The sequence below is a fragment of the Crinia signifera genome, chromosome 1, assembly GCF_055691185.1.
Source record: "Crinia signifera chromosome 1, ASM5569118v1, whole genome shotgun sequence".
In the NCBI taxonomy this organism is placed as follows: Eukaryota; Metazoa; Chordata; class Amphibia; order Anura; family Myobatrachidae; genus Crinia; species Crinia signifera.
The window spans coordinates 291,952,117-291,967,310 of NC_139217.1; positions in this window are offsets into that span (position 1 = coordinate 291,952,117).

Below are 15,194 nucleotides of genomic sequence, written 5' to 3' on the forward strand. Positions count from 1 at the left end.
TGTTAAAGAATGGTGTTTATACTGAAACCCAGACATCAGCTTTTCTGTGTGTTTTAAAAAAAGGGACACTTTCTATCTGCTATGGGCTATGTAGTCAGAATGTCTCTAGTTAAAATGTCAACATGAATATAATTGATGATAATATTGATGATGTTGACATAGATAAAATGTTGGCATCATAAATATGTCAAAATTATATCATAAATGATGTCATAAATATCTGCAAAATTTCAACATGAACAAAATGTTGACATTAGAAATGTTGACATTGTCATGATGTTAACATTTTTATTAGGCTCATGGTTAGTGTTAGGGTTTGTGTTAGGGATAGTGATAGAATTATAGGAAAAAAAGAGTTTGTCAGCATTCCATTAATATCAACATAACATGGGATCTGCATCCATTAGCATCTCTGAACGGTATATTTCACCCCTGTGTGACATAATCTCGCTGCTTGTAGCCTTTGGTCTATGAACTTCAATGTGTATCCCACACATAACTAAGAACTGGAGAGCAGGTGAAACAAAATGGAGTTTGATGTGGGAGCATAGGCGAATCTAAGGGGTGGTCCAGGACACACACAATTTAAAGAAATGACAGCCGGGCAGAAAGAGTTGTGCACTGCCCGGCTGTATTGCCACTGTCTAAGCAAAGCAGCAGCTCCGTCGATATCTTCAATGCTCCCGCTGGACCGTGAGCCAATAGGAGCTTGCGGTCTGGCAGCCATTTAGGAGTGGCCACCAATTCCAACAATGCTGCTCCTGATTCCAGTGGGAGCATTGAAGATATCGACAATGGACCTGCTGCTTTGCTTAGACTATACACATGGTGTCAATCCCCCTTGGCAACAAGCAATTCCCTCCTCTTGGCAACGAACAATCCCCCCCCCCCCCGCACTGAGCAAATTCATTACCCCTTTGCAATGAGCATTTAACTCCACCTTGGCTATGAACAATTCACTCCCTATTGACAACAATCATGTATGCCCCTTTAGCACTGAGCAACCCCCCCTGGCAACAAGCAATTTCACTCCCTTTTTGCAATGAGCATTTAGCAACTCCCTCTTGGCAACAAACATGTATTCCCCCTTTGCATTGAGTATGAAGTCCCCTTGGCATTGAGCATGAAGCCCCTGGCATCAAGCAAGAACACTCTAGAAATTAGCATGTAGGTAAGCGGCACTTATGTGTCAAATATGTAATGGGCATTACAGTTTGTTATATAGTATGTAAGGGGCATCATGATGTGTGGCACAATGTGTAATGAGCATTATGGTGTGTGGCCTTATCTGTAATTGGTATTACGGTGTGTGGCTTTATTTGTAATGGTTATTACGGAGTTTGCTAAAATGTGCAATGGGCATTATGGTGTGTTGTCTAATGTTTAATGCCATGCCCTTTTTGTGATGACATGCCTCCTTTCCATGAGGCCACACCCCATTTCGCTGCATGGCTCACAAAGGTCCTGCCTTCTTCAGTATTTGGATCTGGGACCACCTATTACCATAATTCTAGATTCGCCTATGTGTGGGAGATACATGTCCAGATAGTGTGAACTCTACAGAGCAGTGACACTATACTCATATATGTCTGTTTCAGAGTGACCACTATAAACAATGTTATCCCACATAGGGCTGTATTCAATGAGAAAAATTCTCCGTGTTTTATGGAGAATTTGTGCTTTGTTCGCCTTGGACGGAGCATTTTGCTCTCCAAAAGCGAGCAACCCTATTCAATGTGAAATATTCTCCGTCTTTCTAAGTGATTTTCGCCGTCTCTCTCCGTGTAGAAATTCTCCATCTTTTGATGGAGATCTGGAATGTGAACTTTTAAACTAAAAGGTTTTTTTTTTAATTTTGGTGTCAAAAAATCAGGTTTTTTTTTCTGTGAAGGGGCATGTTATTTTTATTCATGTGCTTATAGCACATGAATATATATTTAATTAAAAAAATATATATTTTTTTTTACACAGTGCAGCCAGCAGGGGGCCGGAGCGCTTGAGCCGCTCATTAGATATTCATATATTCACTGCACCCGATCGTTAATATGCACGATCGGGTGCAGTGAATACTGGGTCCCCCGCTGGCTATAGGGGGGGCAGCCTGTGCTGCCTGGGTCCCGGGGAGCCCACCTCCCCTCCACATTCCTCTGGAGCAGCCAGGGAGACTTTAATCTCTCTGGCTGCTTCCGTCCCCCGGCTCCCTGAAAGCTCCCTGCCGCGGACGCTCTTCCAAACATGGAGAATCTCCGCAAAAACACGGAGAGTGCATGGCGAGCGAAATAAAACCCTCTCCATGCACGGAGAATTTTCTCATTGAATACTGCCCATAGTGTCAGGAATTATACTGGATGTTAAAAACTTTAGCTCTCAGGTCCAATATTGTACTTGTAAAATAGATGTCTGCAAATAACTTGTTTGGAAATGGGCACATTTTATAATCTCTTGCACGTGTGACATTTGCCAAGTTTCAAGTGGAAGGGCTGGAACAGCCTGTAGACTATTAGAGCTTTGGAATGTTAACAACAGCATAAGTTAATTCAGGAAACAATGTGTTGATCCTGGATAACTTGGGTTAGAATTAACAGTTTACTTATGATTGGTAGATAAATGATATGATAGCACATTAGACCCTGAGAATGGAAGCTAGTGAAAACCACAGTATAAATAGGAATTAGTGCAAGTGTTAAGTTCCCGGCTGAAGACAGATTCCAAAGCACAGGTTATAGATTTTGTCTGCCAGCCTTCAAAAGTTTCACTACTCAGTATAAATAATATTGGTCAATACAAATGGTAACCTTCCAGCGATAAAGAAATAAACATGGATGTGTCACTCAAGTTATCTTAAAATTCTGTAGATATGTGAACCACTAATATACAATCCCAGTCAGTAAATGTATTAGAAATTGTATTAGCAAGAATTATTTTGTTTTTAAAAAATTGTTAGTAAAACATATTTTTGCAATCCTATCGATCCAGGGTTATTGCGTGTATTGAGGAATTGAAACAATATAAAAAGGTAGTGTGTAAAGATGTACGCCCAATTACATCAACCCCCCGATCTTAATACCCTCAACTGGGTAAATTTACTAAGATGGGAGTTCTATTGAAGGTGGGATGTTGCTCATAGCAATCGATCAGATTCTATCCAAAAATATACTGGTCGGTTAATTGGCTCCCAACAAAATTAACCTTAGAATGTCTGTGTGTGTGTGTGTACATGTGGTAGGGAATATAGAGTGTAAAGGTGTCCACACACTAGAAAGATCTGCGATCGTAAGATGTGCGCATAAATTAGCCTTGAAATATTTTGTCCGTCCTGGACAAAAGATTTCAGGCAAGCGCACATCTTTACCAAAGATTTTTCTTAAGATCCCGTGTGCGTTCCTATGGATCTTTTGTTACTGGGGACCGATCTTTGCACTCTGTGCATGCATATATTCTCATATGCCTTCAGCGACTTGCACAGCCACCGAGGTATTCGCATGGGGGCGGGATGGAGGTGTACAGGGCGCTCGGGCATTGCAACGCCCATCGCTTCCTGGGTGTACCCACAGAAATGGTGGGTGATCCCAGGAAAATGCTCAAGGCGTCTGCAGCCCATGCGAACCTAGGCGGGCCAATGGCTTCTGTGGAGGGTGGCTGACGTCACATGACATCAGTTCCCACCCCGTTCTTGGAGCCGGAGGATGCAACTTATATTTGCGACCATGGGAAAAATTATTCGATGGTCGGTGACTATCTAATGATTCCTCCCCTATACGCTTCTGTGCAAAAGGATGTTTATCCTAAATATGCTAAACATTGATGTATGAAACAAGTAGACAAGAGACATCTACTGGCCCCAACAATATCACTAGGAGACAGAGTGGTTGATTTGGATGGTTTATATTCAAATCCAATGGATAGTGGTAAGCACATGTGCAATTTTTTTTGCATGCGCATGCAATATCACTTGCAGCCCCTCCATTAGTTGCAGCACAATTGGGGGCATTTAGGGGTAAGCAACTAGTATGTTCTTTAAAACAAGCACATGCCATTCCACGGTATGAATCGTCAGATTCTGACTTCTTGGTCCTGATTGTCTGGATCATTTGGCCAGTATGAGCAAGCTTCTGCTAGCACAGACTGACTCTTGCTACCTATTATTGTGAGTTATGGCCAAATGTTCGTGATGGTGATCCAATGCTGTCTTCAGACTTAGATCTCACAGAAGCATCTTGCTGCAGTTGTACTTTATCTGTGTGAACTTCCATTGCTGCATCCCTGCAGCTTTGCAATTCCATACAAATAAGAATGAGGCTCAGAGTGTGGTTGACAACAAAGAACTTTAGATTCCCACAGACCTCCCCAAAACGTTTTGATAAGTTTGTTGGCTCATCCTTATATGTTCCCACCTCAATCACAGTCAATCACCGTAAAATGACTGCACACCATGAAAAGGTCCATCCCCTATTCATGAACCTCAAATGAAGTTAACAGCTAATTCAACTCCAGTTGTTACTCAATAAGTTAAGGGAAATTATAAGTTTAAGTAGATCACATCCTAGATTCCAAAATGAAACAAAAAAATAATAATTGTAAAGAGCACAAAATTGGATCCAATGTAATCAATAGAAAAATTCATAAATTCTGCATTATTCGAGAATTTTGGGAGAAAACCCTGACTAGTCTGGAGTAACTAGCAGTCATTTAAGGAGAGACATAGTGCCATTGCTTACCATTAACAGGTTGTGTTTCACTGTTCTGAAGACTGCTCTTCTTTGATTACAGAATCAGCCTGTCAATGATTGATAGTCTGATGACATTGGAGATTAGGATGGGGGTGGTGACAGCCTCCATTTCCCAATACTGCCGGTATTGTGGCATGAGACCAGGATCTTCAATGGAGGACAGAGATCCTTGTCTGTTTTGTAGTACCTGCATCAGCCAATGCATCAGTTGCAAGCCTACAAATGGAGCTGCGCTCATTTAACCCGCTGGTGCACAACAGCTGTCCATCTCGGCGCATCGTTCACCAAGAATGGGAACGCGTGTGTGTTAATCGCTTGAATGCCCCATTCGTGTGTTCCCGTCTTGGCAAACGGCATGCCGAGATGGAAAGCTGTGGTGTGCCATCGGGTTGAATAAGTGCGGCCCCATCTGTAGATGTAGAAACTTTATATTCTCATTAGATACATGTAAATGGCAATCAATGGGGTTACTGAGCATCTAAGTACAAGTGGTTTATATAAGAGTATGGACAAGACATTATTGGACTTTCCATCTGTTTTTACTTATTTCACTTTGAACAATATGATTACTTTATAGTCCTTCATATTCTTTTGGATGCATTACATACCAGTTGCTTTTCTTTTGTCACTGAAAAAAATATTTTAATGTTTCATTATAATTCTTAATAATCTTTCTCTCTTCTTCGCACACATACACAGAGGCCCTGATTCATGTTCACTCGGAATGGGAGGTTTGAGGGTCTGCACATGTGTAAGCGTGTATTTGCAGACCCTGGCAATGAACGGCTTCAGTGAGTTACACACTTTTGGGCCATGCGTTGCGGGGAGGGAGGGCCCGGGCTGACAGTATCAGTGCTGTACCATGGGAACATCCAGCGTTTTATTGGTACAAAGACGGGCTGATATGATGTCAGCTGCCTGGCCCATCTTCATCGTAGCGCTAAAAGACAGTGTTTCCTGACTTTTTTTTACGAAGGCAGGAAAAATCAATCGATGGTCGTGACCATCGAATGATTTCTCCTGCTAGTGTAGGCATGTAACCAAGGGGATTCGCTGGGGGAATATTCGGCCGGGTGGCGGGCAGCATAACAGGCGCTCTGTTAACTGAGATATTCGCAGTTTACGAAACCAACCTACACCAGGGCCAGAGTTAGAAGGCTTTTAGGGGCTTCATGTTTAATAGTCTGGAATCATTCTGAAAACTATACTGTATATACAGTATGTCTCACTCATAACTTCTGCTGGAAGTCATAAATTAAACAGTAAGGCTTCCAAACACATCTGTCTGTAAGTCACTGCATAGCAGGCTGTATACTATTAACACATCCAGAGATAAGGTTTCAAGAGCAGCTACAGTATCAGGGGACAGCTTCACTCTGACCCTCCTGATAGACAAAAGATTCCAAAATGCTAAAATCATTGTGCAATATGGACAGCCAGCTGTGCTGCGCTAAGGTTTAATAACTTGAAATAGTAATTTTCTGTCTGTCATGACAATGTTAATATAAAAATTATAGAGACTGTCTATTTGGATGAAGAATGATATAATGTCTGGTAATAGTCTGTAATGAAAATGAAAAAAAAGAAGAATCAAATTTATGCAAAATAGATTGACTTTATAATTACGTAAAACAACTCATAGTGATAAAGCACTGAAGGGGGTCTGTTACATGCACGTTGTACAGATGGGCATCCTGAATTTCAGCTTACAGTATCTAGATTTTTAATCGACTTAAAGGAAGTTTTGTTTAATAATAGCTTCATAAGGTGCCTATGCATGTGTTCATTTGAACAGCCAATTATGTTGCTTTAGGCTTTATTGGCTGCAGATGGGAGCCATTGAATGTTCAAAGGTATTAGATGAGTGTTTTAAATATCTTAATCTTAGCTTTTACATCCTATCACCATCATGTTACTGTCCTAGAGATGGCAATTTTAGTAATTATTTGTTGACTTCGTGTCAACCTGAAATAATAACTATATAAACTGTAAATTGAAAATGTCCTTCCTTAAATGTAGTATTTTAAAAAGATCAATGGGAAAATCAATTAGCCCCCAATCCCTTCCCGGAGCTATCCAATTAGCCCCGAAATCCAGCAGTATCGGGGAGTTTTTCGGACAAATAATTGACTTTTAACAGCCCCAATTGTGAAAACACATGGATCTGGGAACTTATCCAGAAAAAAAACAGGCTTCAATTGAATTGCCTGAAAAATAACTTGGTGCAAAATATCACATTATCATCCTTTTTCCTGCAAAAACTTTATGGGCTCAGTTGAAACCCCCCCAAATCTGTCTTGTATTATTTAAGAACACAAATAGATAGAATGTTAGTACATTAAGTTTTACATGATCACAATGATACATTTTTCTTTTAAAATAAAACAGCAATAAAAATGTAAATAGTCATAGTACACTTATGTCAATGTTCTACCTAGGGGTTGGGATCGTTTGGTCGAATGCATTATGGTCGAATGTCATTACATCGAATCCATTAGGTCGAATTGCTAAAAGGTCGACATGATTCTAGGTCGACATGGGAAAAGGTCGAAATGATTCTAGGTCGAAAGGTCATTAGTTCGACAGGTCATTAGGTCGACAAGGTCATTAGTTCGACATTGTCTAGGTCGACATTCACAAAGTCGACATGGGGTTTTTCACTGTTTTTTTACCTGAATGTCAACACAGTCGACATGGACACAGTTTAAAGTGCACTGCATCCCCTCGCATCGCTCGCTGCGCTCGCTATGCGTCGGGCACGGTGCCTCGCTACGCTCGGCACACTATTTTATTCTCCCACCACGCCCTAGTGGATGGTAGGGCATGAAATACCGCCTGTCAGCACATGTCGGCTCAAAAAACAGTGAAAAACCCCATGTCGACTTTGTGAATGTCGACCTAGACAATGTCGAACTAATGACCTTGTCGACCTAATGACCTGTCGAACTAATGACCTTTCGACCTAGAATCATTTCGACCTTTTCCCATGTCGACCTAGAATCATGTCGACCTTTTAGCAATTCGACCTAATGGATTCGATGTAATGACATTCGACCATAATGCATTCGACCAAATGACCGCATCCCCTACCTAGGTAGGTCTAAAAAGCATAGACAATTCACTAGTACAAAGACTCAAAAAAATAATGGATCTACAGCATGCATGTTTCAAATTGCGCATGAATCAATCCTTTGTGACTGGGCACTATTTCACACAGGAGAATGCATGGAGAGGGTGCGGGTTGTATTTCTGTTCCAATATTACATACTAGTTGTAAGCTGGAGTGGGTATGAATGGTGTACAAGAAAGCAGGCATCTTTAATCTGTGTATCACGGTCAGACTCTAGCAACCACTAGTATCTGCAAACAGTCTGCTATGAAACGGTAAACTGTTTGCTAGAACTTGAAATGAGCTGCACTCACTATTGTTTTCTATGAGGGAGGAGGGTATCTATCTGCCCCGCAGCATATATTGTATATGAGGGCAGTACAGTGATGACGCATATCTGTCCCAAATAAATAGTGTTCTCAGTCTCTTAGGTGTACCTCAAAGATTACATAAATTTGTGGTTTCATTTTTTAAGTTTTTTAGAATATTATGTATGTTTTTATGTTTTGAAATTTTGTGTAGTGTATATTATTACTTACTGATTATGTTTAAATTGGTGGTTTAAAAAATACTCTTCTCACTTTTTTAATTTAGTTGAGATATTTAAAGGGAAGATTGTGTGTCTTTGAGAGGCAGAGTATATTATTGTAGCTTACTGGATGTTCACAAACGTTAGCGACTCTTGAGGAGAGCCTAAAGCTGTTCACAAGTGCTCTGTGTGAGTCCGATCATTCTGCTGTGTATTCCCCTAGCTATTACAACAACTAGTCCTATTCACTCAGCCTACTGTTGGTTATTGGAAACCAATTCCAGTCCATGCTCAGATGTCCCAGGACAGGTCATTGATTTAGATTAATTTAATGCAATAGTTTAAATCCTCTGCGGATTGATGGTGGATTGTCATCAGATTTTCAGGGGAATAGTGAATTCAAATCTCATGGGGTTTTAAAAGTGGATAAAAAATGACAGTAAAAATGCAATGGCAGTAAATAATGTTTTTTTCTAGGCTGCAATACTACTGCCTGTTATACCCCTTTCACACCGCACTTGTTAAACGGTATATTGCATTTTCCCATTTCAAAACGTTTAAGGCTGCAGTGGGAAAGTACCAGAGTTGATTTACAGGTTAAAGATAACCGGTATTTCAATAGTTTAAAAAGCAGAGTATTACACATTTCAGAGCCGATTTTTATGCAGTGAGAATGGCTCTGAAACGGTATTTAGTAAAAACAACAGATTACAGACCTGTGATAGGCTGTTCCCTGCAGTCTGCCTTGAAACGTGTTCAGGGGATAAAACGGGTTGACTGATGTGAATGGTACTTAAACAGTATTTAAAATGGTAATCTAGTGCAATGTGAAGGCTCATACCCGTTTTAAATACCATTTAAAAATACCGGTTTTTGAAACGTTTTGGCAGTGTGAAAGCGGTATAAGTTTGCAATTGACAGCAAAACCAATACTTAATATATCCCATATATGTTCATGTATTTTTATCACATAGGGCTTGAATGATATCATCAGCAACACTTTATTCTTAATTTATATAATTGTTTGGTATTTTTATTAAGTGGATGATTTACAGTATAGAGTCAATTTTACTGGTCATAAATAAATCAATTATTATTGTGTTTAACCATACTGGACTTCTAGTAATTGCTACGGTGTTGAAAAAATGCTCTCCCTTTTTCTTTTAGTGGCTTTCAACAGCAATAACACAATTATCATTAAGCGCTGATTCTGAGTTACATACACTCTATATACAATGCCAAACTCCACGCAGCTGAGTGACTTTTTGCAAAAAATGGTCAGATCGTTGGGCGTATAATTGGAGTGTTGTGGACTTGTTAATAGACCTTATTCGAAGACACACAATCACATGTGTGGAAGTCAAAGCCAAATTCAGGGCTGGTGCAATCTATGGTAAGGGCTCACCAAGTGATAGTATATTGTGCAGTGAAAATTCACTTAATCAGATGCACACTAGGGAAGGTGTTTGTAGCGGCATTTTCTTATACAGTACTTGCAGATGCATGTGTTTTTGCTGCTGCATGTGTTTTTGCATACAACTCTGGATCAATAACTTATTTCTGTCTTTTTTTAATAGTTATACATGCTAAGTCACATTACACTACTTCTGCAGTGCTTTTAATACATCTGAAAGTCACATTTTCAATATAAATTTTAATTTAATAAAAAAACTAATTTAATTAAGTTAAATACAAACATCTGTTGTTTTCCCCTTTAAACACCCAGTGGGAATCCTCTTTCCTGCAATAGTACAGCAGGAAATGTGCATTAAATAATGTAAATCGACATCCGTGACTTCATTTAATATAGCCAATAGTCATTTAAGTACTATGAGCACAAAGGGTCAACCAGCCAATCAAAATCAGCTATATGATGCTACTAATAATTATCATTATTATTGCATTTTGTTTGACCAATATCCTTCCTGAAAAAGGTATACAGTATGTGCAGATGTGTCTAATTGTGCCACACTTACATTAACTTGTTTTTGTTGTACTAGGCCTTGGCCTTGGAAGATGCAGGTCAACGGTATGCAAAACTATATATAAATATGCGTACACATTTTGTGATATAGAAATATAATATTTTATATAAACACATGAAAAACTGTTATCTGTCCAAATGTAAATGTGTCACTAAGATTCTTACTGTGTTACCATTTAATTGGATTACTGACAGGAAGTTTGCTTTGTTTTAGCATTTCCCATTCCAATGTTTTCTAATGCCACCTTGTCACGCAACAGGCCAAGATCACCCAATCTGATTCATAGGTATACTATGGGGTTAGGGCTTTCAAATATTGATAAAATGAAAAAGGTTTTAGTGAGTTCCTTATCACATCTACAGAAATCAATAACAAGTTTGAGAAACTCTACTATTACAGGACCCAGTCATAGGCAACCACAGATGAAGTTCAGTTGCCCAAGATACCGGTGGTATCAGAGGAGAGTGGTGGTGCTGGTGGTGGGTTTCTTTATTTTCAATAAATATTAATCCCAGATTTTAGCCGGTATTAACAGGTTTCTTCTTTCCAGTAGACAACACTATGGAGTTAGATTAATCCAATCTAGAAAGAACATGCTGTACCTGGAGCAATGTATAATGCAGCCACATTTTATTTCAAATAATAGTCAAATAATAGCCCCTTCATCTGTTATATTAGTTCTTTATAGTGTATTATTTTAGCTAGATGGTGAACTACGGTTAGAAATATAACAGGTTAGTGCTTTTTGTAGCCTCTAAGACAAAAAATGGAATTGGCACAAAGGGGGGCTATATTGGGTCATTGGGAAGTATATTCATTTTAATCCTGTCCAGCCCTAAGATGAAAAGACAGTTCTAGGAACATACTTGCATTTTGTAGCAGTTGGGAGAAGTTTTCATGATTTTAGCAAGTCAAAGTGGGATGGGGGAAGATTTGAGAATGTTTTATCCTACTAGACTTCCATTTTGAATTATAGTTGATTCAAGACTTATAAAATTCTGAGGAGAAATGCAGTGTGACCTCCAAATATTAAATAATTAAATATAAAATATCAGAACTTCAATAGAGATGAGAATGGAGATTCTCAATTAGGTGCGGATGAGCAAGACATCCTTTATGAAGAGTGGAATCTTTAAGGGGGTTTTATCTTCCCTCATCCCTTGGACAACAAGATTCTAATTAATGGTATTTGAAGAAAATATATTGTATGTTAGTTTTTTGAGAAAAAATTGTTTCTCTTAATATTTAGAACACAGAAGGGTTAGTGACTGGTGCCAAATTAGAGGAAAATTTGACCTCAAATTAGTAATGAAGCACTTATAAATAAGAGAAAATCCAATCCTTATTGGTATTATAGAATGTCCACATGGTTATAATAGAAATACATAAAAATTCAAAGTGTCCTCAAGATATATTCACACCTCTCATGGGCTCACACACAAAAAAATAATCTTCACAATTTACAGACAAAAGAAATATCACTATTTACAATCTGAAAAATGATAAGACATAAAAGAAACATTAGTAACAAGCAATAAAAATAGGGCAGAAAATTAAAACAGCTTGCTAATTTTAAAGTTGTAACACGTTTAATAAACAGGTCTTCCTGAGGCCTGTTCTTAATGTTTTTATGTATACAACCAATTTTTTTTTCTTAAGATTGCATACTATATATTTCATTTCTCTGCAAATAGTAAAGCAAATTACATTTGATATTATATACATTTTTAATAAAACTTAATGGAATTTTATGATACCAATATGTAATATATATTCTCTTATATATAAGTATAGATAAAAATATATTATTTAATGCTGGAGAAATAACCTCTTAATATTTACCTACCTATTTGTGGTGCTCTACTGAAGTTCTGTATACCTGTACATTCAAGCCCCTGATCTTCTCCCAGCAAAATAGTCTAAAGCAGTGGTTCCCAAATTTTCTGAATCATGGCACCATACAGTATCACAATATTTTTTATGGCACCCCCTAGGCAAAAAGTTTGTTACTGGGAATTTCAAAAACAAATAATAAATTAAATAAATTGTGATTAAATTGTATACTTAGGTCCAGTTATGTGGTGAGGAACATGACTGATTTCTGGTTAGCCACATATTTTATAATTGGAAGCCACATGCACTGATTTTGCCTATTTCATTGGCCATACATAATTTTAATTGGTTCTGGACCACCACACTGAGGCACCCTTGCAAGTGCTCTGAGGCACCCCAGGGAGCCTAGGCACACGGTTTGGGAACCGCTGGTCTAAAGAGTAATAATAAAATCCCCTATATACGAAGTCCTAATATAGTATAGAGTTGAAAAATAAAATGCATGTATTTGCACCATTTGCATTGCAACATGAGTTTTGAAGGTACACATGACCTGATTCTGAATTGTACACAGTGCAAATATTTAAGCAGTGCAAATGTGCCAAGCTACCTTTGGATTGCTGCTTAGAGTAAGGATTTATTCTCAGAGATTTACAGTCAGAGACCGTTTGGAGGAGGATATGTGGAGTGATATGGAGTTGATTTTAGATCATGCATGTCCAACCTGCGGCCCTCCAGCTGTTATGAAACTACACATCCCAGCATGACTTGCCATAGTTTTAGCATACCCTAATAGCAAAACTGTGGCAAGGCATGATGGGACTTGTAGTTTCACAACAGCTGGAGGGCAGTACCTGTTTGGACATACCTGTTTTGGATAGTGTGGCGAGCGCAGCGAGCCACCGAGCCCGAAGCATGGCGAGTGCAGCGTGCTCCGCCAGGGGACGCTGAATAAATGTAAAGTAATCTGCGTCCGCTCGCCACGCTTCAGGCACGGTGGCTTGCCACACTATCTAAAATCCACTCCACGCCGACGTGGATAGTGGGGGTATGAAAAGGTCGGAGGACGCATACCGCCGCCCCTAGCGAGTTCGCTGCGATCGCCATGCATCGGGTTGCCTTTGATAGTGGGGGTCGCGTTGACAATGGGGGTGCATTTAACATTGCAAACACCCATGAGGGTGCTTGTACAATTGAAAATCCCATTGCATAACATGCCATTTGCTGGCATGCGATGCTATGGGTTATTTTATTGTACATTCCAGGTCATTTAACACGAATATCGCTTTGCATTGCATCGCATACCATTGCATACCACTAAATAAGGTATGCAATGCGATGAGATGGGTGCTGTGATAATACACAAGTACCCACAATTTAAATCTGAGACCCATTCTATTTTCCCTTTCACATCGAATCTCAAACCCGGGTTATTGCTGGGTTGTTTCCGGATTGACCCTTGTCGAGATGTGGCGTAAAAGCACCAAACCTTATAACTCGGGTCGACCAACCCGGCAATTTGACCTGGGATATAAGAAGGGTTAAACCTGGGTTTGCCCTTTGTATTATGGGTGACCCAGGATTAATGTGAAAGTGCTGACCTGGGTTGGACCTGAGAACTAAATCCCGGGTCCGACCTGGCAATGCAATGTGAAAGCAGTATACAAATGAGAGAAAGCAGTGAAAAGCCCTGTTATCACTGATAAAGGGTCTTTTCACTGTTACATGAATAGACCCATCTTTCTCTCTGAGAGTTATGGGGAGCAGGTATCAGATATGCATGTGGCATTGACGTACATCTTTTCCACGGGCAACCACCTTACATATTTGTGTATTCTGATAGAAATTCTCTCAAATAGTAACTAAGAGGGCTCTCAAGAATACAGCAACAATCACTTTCAGTCTGGAACTGGTTTTAACCAATCAGATTACAGTGCCAAGAATATATAAAACACTCTCTCAACACCGGCTGCCTTGGAGATTATAAGGCAAGACTACATGACACTAAAATACATAAAATCTGTATTTTATCAGTATACTACTTATTGAATAACTTTATTATTCAAAACAATAGTTCAGGTACAAACAAAGCAAATATAACATTAAACATACATGTAATGATTTATAGAACATAAAACATAGTAGTATCTTATTCATTTCAAATGTGGATGGTTTGTGTTAACACCTGCTGGTTATCTTCAGGACAGCAGTAATGTTTAGAAAATGAAAAATATAATATATTTTACAGTTGGATAAAATTGCTACGGAAATGAAGAGAGAGCAGTGCTTTGATTTTCTTGCCAATACGAAAATCTTGAACCATTTATAATGAAGTCATCGAATCACAAGCTCCCCAAAATGTGATTTACTTTATGTGGGTGGCCTCAGTGGGGAATTATGAAATAAATGTACAGTAACTGTAAGAGAAAGGTAAACAGTTAATATAGATATCCCATGCTGACATGAAAGCCCTCCATTTATTTGTTTAGACCATAGCTCTGACATCAGGAGACCTGAATTCTTGATGGTGGAATATAATATTGTTAAGTTAAAAGTCAGGGACTTTTTAGAGTTGCCAACTCAGTAGCATACTACTATAGACTTTACTATAGAAAGTGAGAACCTATTTGATCTACTGTTACATTACATTTAATTGTAATTTCAATTAACAAGCACACCCAGGATGTTGTCTAACTGCGTTTGTCTAGCTCCATTGCCTAGTTGATATAAAATAAATGTAACCCCGCCAATATGTGCCCTTATAGGCTGCACATTAAAGCTGCTCCTGACATCCTATGTGACGCAGGTGTCACGGCCTGGACTATCTGTGTTCCCGGCACTGACCTGGGTGCGCCAGTGGAGGGCGCAGGGAACCGGAAGCGGGGAGGCTTGAGGTAGCTGGAGCTCATGCACGGAGGATAGTTGTGAATGACCTGCCGGGGACACAGAGGATTGGCTGAGACCTAAAGCAGAGGCGCGGGGTCTAAGCCGACAGCGGTGTTCACCAG